Consider the following 7,309-nt stretch of genomic DNA (forward strand, 5'->3'; position numbering starts at 1 on the left):
AGTCATGGGGCAAAACTCAGGGCTGGGGCAGTCCTTAAGCATTCTCTACCACTGGAGCCACAAAATCATTTCTGGCTTTTTCTGTTTATGTGGTACCAAGGAATTTAATCCAGGGCTTCATGAATGCTAGGCAAGCACTCTACTACTAGGCCATGCTCCCGACCCTTGAGCTACATTTCTTGATTAGGTTTGTAATTATGAATAACCCAGCAAATTTCTTATGTTGGTCTGTGTCTAGTATACTATCTGTGATCCCTTTTAGTGTTGTTTCATAGCCTACTTTTTCTATTGTTATTTCTTCCTTTTGAGAAAATCATTTTCTTACCTCTTTCAGGTTTGTCTTAATCTTCCTCTTCTATGAGCTGGATTTGCTTGAGTCTCTTCTGTGCTAGATAAAGTTTTGACTTTTTTTTTAATCATGGAATGTTTTCATTTGTCCTCCAGCTATGTACATGAAAGCTACACTGTGTATCAAAGGTTCCATTTGTTCATTTTCAGTGCTTGGACTATATCAAAATTCCCAGCCCTCTTCTATTGAGAAATCTATTAGTATTCTAATCGCCTTTCTGTTAGTGACTGGTTTGTTTCATATATAACTTTCAGCATTTCCTCACATCTTTCAAGTTTTCATTATAGTGGTATGGAGAGATTCTATTTTGATCTAGTCCCTTCATTGTTCTAAAACATCTTTATTGGACAAGACTTTGGCCTAGTAGTAGACTGCCTACTGCTGTTTTCTGCATAATTGGAATCAGTTAAAGAGTGCCTATTCTAATTGTTTTACCAATTCAAATTTTAGCCCAATTTTATGGTGCATATAGATTGGGGATAATAGCAAGTGGAGATATTTGCCTTCTGTGTAATTTTGTTGGTTATTTCACATATGTCACAATCCACTACAATCAGGGAAAAGACAGTAACAGAGACCAGACCATGGAATTGAGGTTAGGGATACCAGAGGAACCTGTGGCCTTCCACCAGCTTCAGGTGACCAAGGTTCTTATTACAAGTTATTTATTGAGTAAGGTACCAGGGCATATGTGCAGAAAGTAAGGTATCAATATTCTTGAAATCACAAGCACTAGCCAGGCACAATAGCTCACGCCAATAATTCTAGCTACTCAGGAGGCTGAGATCTGAGGATCAAGATTCAAAGCTAGCCTGGGCACAAAAGGACCTAAGATTCTTATCTCCAATTAACTTCTAGAAAATGGGAAGTGGGGATTGGCTCAAGGGTAGCACAGTAGCCTTGAGCTGAAGAGTGCAACAACAATGCCCAGGCTGAGTTCAAACCCCAGGACAGGAAGGAAGGAAGGAAGGAAGGAAGGAAGGAAGGAAAAGAAAGAAATCACAAGCACCATCATGGATGTAATCTTAATATCCTTGAAGTCACCAGCACTAATCATGTAATACAATCTTATTTAAGTGATAAATGACTTCCTTATCTTAGGAAGTAGAAGTAAGCAATAAATTACTTACAATTTGCATAGGTTTCTGTCTATCTCCAAGCACCCAGGTCAAATTAACCTTCACACAGGACAGAAATCTGAATTTCTGTCAAACCAGGACTGATTGACCATTTCAGAAAACTCACATCATTCTGAGAGCTCATGTGGAGGGGCATTCCAAACTATCTATCTTTTCCTGTCTCACAATTTGGCTTTTGGGGCTCTCACAACTCCCTCTTTAATAATATTTTAGAAAGCATATGCCAGGTGCTAGTGGCTCACACCTGAATCCTAGGAAGCTGAGATCTGAGGATTGTGGTTCAAAGTCAGTACAGGCAGGAAAATCCGTGAGATTCTTACCTCCAATTAACCACCAGAAAACTGGAAGTTGGGCTGTAGCTTAACGTGGTAGAGCGATAGCTTTTAGCTGAAGAACTGAGGGACAGCACTCAGGCCTAGAGTTCAAGCCCCACAACTGACAAAAAAAAAGTATAATTTTCATTTTTGGTTGAGCCAGCATTCACTGTAGGCTAGAAGATAAACACTGAAATAGGCAGGGAGCTAGCAGAACAATCCCTAGACTGGAAACTACTGATCCTAGAAAATGCAAAAATCTGGAAAACTATTCTAAGAGCCCTGTTATCACTGAATTTTAACTTGCTCAACTCCTTTTTGAGATGCTCTATCTGGTTCTGAATCTTTTGAGAATTATCAGTTATATTAAAGCAGCACAATGCTTCCAACTGTTCATATCCTAAATGATTTCTTTAACAGCAAGTAATCAATGGCAGCTTGATTTTGTAGAATTCTTGTTCTTTTTTTTTTTCTTTTTTGCCAGTCCTGGAACTTGAACGCAGGGCCTTTTCACTGTCCTTAGACACTTTTTGCTCAAAGTTAGCACTCTGCTACTTGAGCCACAGCACCACTTCTGGCATTTAGTATGTATGTGATACCGAGGAATCAAACCCAGTGCTTTGTGCATGCTAAGCAAGCACTTTACCACTTGGCTATATTCTCCTGACAATGAATTTCTATTCTTAACTCCTTTATTTTCTGATTCTTTTTCTTCCAAAATTATAGCTGTGACATTTGTGACCTTGTTAAAAATACAAGCCAGGGCTGGTAGCATAGCATAGTGGTAGAGTACTCGCCTAGCATGCACAAAGCCATGGGTTCAATTCCTCACTACCATATACTCAGAAAAAGCTGGAAGTGGTCCTTTGGCTCAAGTGGCAAAGTGCTAGCCTTGAGCAAAGTGTCCAAGTGCGGGAACGGGGTTCATGTCTATAATCCTAGCTACTCAAGAGGCTGAAATCTGAGGATCAAGGTTCAAAGCCAGCCTAGGCACAAAAGGACCCAAGACTCTTACCACCAATTAACCTCTAGAAAATGGGAAGTGTGGCTTGGCTCAAGAGTAGGGCCGTAGCCTTGAGCTGGTTTAGGGCAGTAGCCTGGAGCTGTGTCTCACACAGACACACAGACACACACACACACACACACACACACACACACACACACACACACACACACACACACACCAGCCTGATAAGTTCTTTCTGGACACCTACTACAAGTCCAAACATGGACAGAATAAAAGCTGCAGCTACAAGCACATCAGCAGCAGTATTTAACAGCATTAAGTTATCATTACAATTTTAGGGGAGATCGCATTTTATACATCCTTTATTCTAGTGGGTAAAACTAATTAAAGAGAGACACCATTCTCCCAACATAACAGAGTCCTGAATAATTTTTCTTGAGCATACAGTATGCATTTTCTACACAAAAGAAAGACCAGCCAATGCCAAGTCATTTTCCTTTAAACAAAAAGCATCTCCTTACAGGTGAGCAGTTACTAAGATCATCTACACAGATGAAATATAAGCTCTCATGAGACTATAAACTCCAGGTCCAAAGTTAATTCATTCTCTAAGATCTCATCTTCCTGATTAATTTCATCCTGAGTTATATATATGTTTTTATTTTTTTCATATATTTTTATTGTAATTAATAGAAGGGTTACATTATATTCGCCAAATAGAAGATGCATTACTTCACATACATTGATACCCTTTCTCTGAGTTATATATTTTTTTACCCTTTTAAACTGAGAGCAAGTCCTACTAAATTTTGTGCTAGGAGATTTTGCACAGAAGTGCCTTCCTTGATACAAAAGGAATTTTTATTCATGGTATTAAAAACCAGTTGAAGCCACAAGCTTAAAAAACTGGTAAGTTCTTATTCAAGGGCCAAAGGTATGGTGACTTTTTTTCCTATAAGAACACTTTCTTGTGGGTAGCCCTTTTGTATTTTGGAACAATTGTATATTCCTTCTTTCTCAGGGGAGGCCATAAGTTTAATTATACCAAATCAGATAATTTCCTGTCCATTGTCCTTTAAGGATTTCTCAGCTTCTTGAGAAAGCTTTTTCATTTGTTCCTCGGTGGAAATGGTTGTTAAACTGGTTTGGGATTTACGCTATCCTCATTCTCTTGAAGGATTCCTCCAAGGGTTCCTCAGTGTTAGGTGATCTTCGCTTCAATTCTGGATTTTAGTTTCTGGACTGGTAGCCAGACATCTGCAGAACCTGTGGGCGCACAAGCCTGTACCTAGACAGTGCTGTGTTTCCATTATTATCAGCGTCATCCTTTCGCCATATAAGGTAATGTGAAGGCTACAATTTTTACAGTCCTTCCAATGTTTATCTGCTGCTGAAGTATTGGATGGAAATTTTTGATTTTTTAAAATTAAGGGTATATAATGTCATTGCTATTTGTTCTTTTCAGGTCCAATGACCTATACCTATCCACTCTTGGTTAATTTAATTGGGACTTGAGTGTAAGGTTGCTGCACTCCACAATGGCTTGTCCATGTGGATTATAAGGAACTCCTGTACTATGTTTAATTTACCACTTATTTAGGAAAGTTTGCAATTTAGTATTAGCATGTGCAACAGCATTGTCTATTTTAATTGTAGAGGGAACACTTGCAATCAAAAGAACAAGGCAATTGGGAATGAGCGCTAATGAGATTAAAAGAAGTGGCTCACACCTGTAATCCTAGCCACTCAGGAGATCCTGGATGAGAAATGAAGATAGTGGTTCAAAGCCAGCCTGAGCACTAGAGACTTTTTGTTTTTAAGATTTTTTTTAATTGTCAGGATAATGTATAGATGTTACAGTTACATTCGTCAAGTAGTAGGTGCATTACTCCTCACACATTAATACCCCTTCTCATATTTTTGTCTGTTTCCCTCCCTCCACCCCCTCCCAATCATCTTATTTTTTCCCCCTTGTCATTATGAGACTCTTATCTCCAATTAATCACTAGAAAACAGGAAGTGGGGCTGTGGCTCAAGGGATAGAGCAGTAGCCTTGAGCTGAAGAGCTTAGGGACAACACCCCAGGCCCAGAGTTGAAGCCACATGACAAAAAAAAAAAGGTTTTTTTCTGCTGTGCAGACTGTTGAAGGGAGTTAATTATTATTGGAACAATATACCTTCCCCTTTATGCTCCCACCAGTAAAATGAGGAGGTGCATTTGAAATAGGTATAGGTAGCTTTTAACCAATTTTTTTTTTTTTTTGGTCAGTCCTGTTACCTGAACTCTGGGCCTGAGTGCTGTCCTTGGGTTTTCTCAAGGCTAGAGTTCTACCACTTGACTGGTACTGGAGAATTGAACCCAGGTGTTTGTGCATGCTAGGCAAGCATTTTACCGCTAGGCCAAACTCCTGGCCCTTTTAACCATTTTTTAAAATCCATTGTGTATTTTAGAACTAAAAAAGGCCTTACGTTTTTGATAGTGAATATTTGAATGCAGTTGCAGCTCCTCTTGAGCCTGTGAGGGTTGATGGTCAAGAGCTATTTAGACCACTATCTTCCTTTCTGTCCCTCAGGGGACTGGCTATAACTGCTACAGAAGTTCTGTATTTAAGGCAACTTAAATATATGGAAATACAGTGAAGACATAATAAGCACATATTAAAACCCTGCTGTGGTTTCTGAGAGGCTTGGCTGGGGTAGCCCTTCAGGAGCTATGTGGTAAAGGACTTACCAAATTTAGTTTTAAAGTAAAAATTTAGCATTTTAGGTAAAAAATGTTTACCTGAAGGACCTTGACATAAACAAACACTTAATTGAATTTTGGCTTAGTTACTAGTCAGTTTTGTCATTAAAAACTTGACAAACTTACTCGTTCACAATTACTTTTATGGATAGACATAATGAAATGTTGATTTTATGGTGTTTAAATCATAAGTTTACTAATTGTAATAAATTCTGCTTTTGTGAAATTGCTTAACTCACTTAACCACCTGCACATGATTACTGACTTAGGGCTGCATATGGTGATGACCACCTACCTCAGGTTTTTACCTTAAAAAAACTCAGCCCCATTGAAGCTCAGGGCTGTTCTCCACTATCCCAATGATCGGGGACAGACACAAAAGCTCCACTACCTAAACAATTATTTAAATCTGAGTATTTCTTTTACAGAATTGACAGTCATCTCAGCATCTCACTAAATAATTTTTCTAATATGCACATAAAGACTAACAACTTTAACCTCTTGTCCTGAGATTTAAGTGTGGAAACAGGGCTGGGAAAGGTAACTCAGTGGTAATGTACTATGTTCAACACCTTCACAGAGAGGAGAATTCAATATATAACCATGGTTTACATTACTATATGCAATTCCTGGGATAAACCCTTCACACATAGAAAGCACACACTCCCTTTGTAAGGTATAATCTAACCCCAGATAATAAATTATTTTTTTAGTTAAGCACAGAAATACAACCTGGCAAGAAACGAAGGCAAAGGTTGCTCTCATAGAGATTCTGCATCCATTGCTATTGGCTTGAACAGTCCCATATGCAGGTTTCTAGACACCACATCACCATGGTCTTGAGCAGCTGCATATTCAGGCCCCTGGGCATCAAGTCATAGCCCATTGCCTATGGAAGAGTTATACATACACTAAAGCTGACTGGATCCCATAGATGTGTGCCATAACAAGCGCCTAGTCAGAGGAAGTAAAGGGATGGAGAGATCATGTAGATTGCACAGAATGTCTGATTGGGCCTGGGGACAGATATGGGCCACAGGCTCTCACATAGCTCTTTCCTAATGACACCTTATTAATACACACCAGGAGATGCCTTTCTTTGGGATATTTCCCATTTAGAGGTAGCTCTACTTGAGTTTTTCTTCCACAAATCTTTGCCATTTTACTTCCACTCTGTCTAAGAACTCATTCTTCTGGACCATAGAGACAAAGGACACAAGCTAAGCATTGCAGTTTTTCAGTCTCAAACTACTCTCAAATGTATTTATAATTTAATTTAATCAAACCTTAAATTTGAAGGAGGATTTAAATCATAAAATCAGGTTCTATAACGTCATGTTCATTTCGTAAAGATGACTTGTGCCAAAGACACAGACTAAGACCTAATACTACTCAGTATCTCAAGTGTTTCTCTGAGTACAGTATTCCAGAGCTGTGTGGTTTTTTGGTGTGGGGCTTGGTAATCCCAGCACCAGATCCTTGCTGATTCTGTTGCCAAAGGCTTCTGGCTGACTTATGAGTCAAATACTGCTGCTGGTCCTAACTCATGCAACATCATTCAGGTACTTGCAGCCAGTGTGGAGGAGAGACTAATTGCCCACAAAATGCTTCTAAGGGCTCCTGTTGTGAGCACTTTATAGGGAGAAAATATTAGCCTGGTAAATATAATGAATTATATATGATGAATATATTGTGTAATGCTAAATGAACATGATATAAAAGTGTTACAATAATGAGAACAGAGCAATTAAATGAAATACAGTAATGAAACTAAAAAATATATTGCCGATACAAACT

The sequence above is a fragment of the Megascapheus bottae genome, chromosome 1 (genome assembly GCF_031878675.1).
Source record: "Megascapheus bottae isolate mThoBot1 chromosome 1, mThoBot2.hap1, whole genome shotgun sequence".
Taxonomy (NCBI): Eukaryota; Metazoa; Chordata; class Mammalia; order Rodentia; family Geomyidae; genus Megascapheus; species Megascapheus bottae.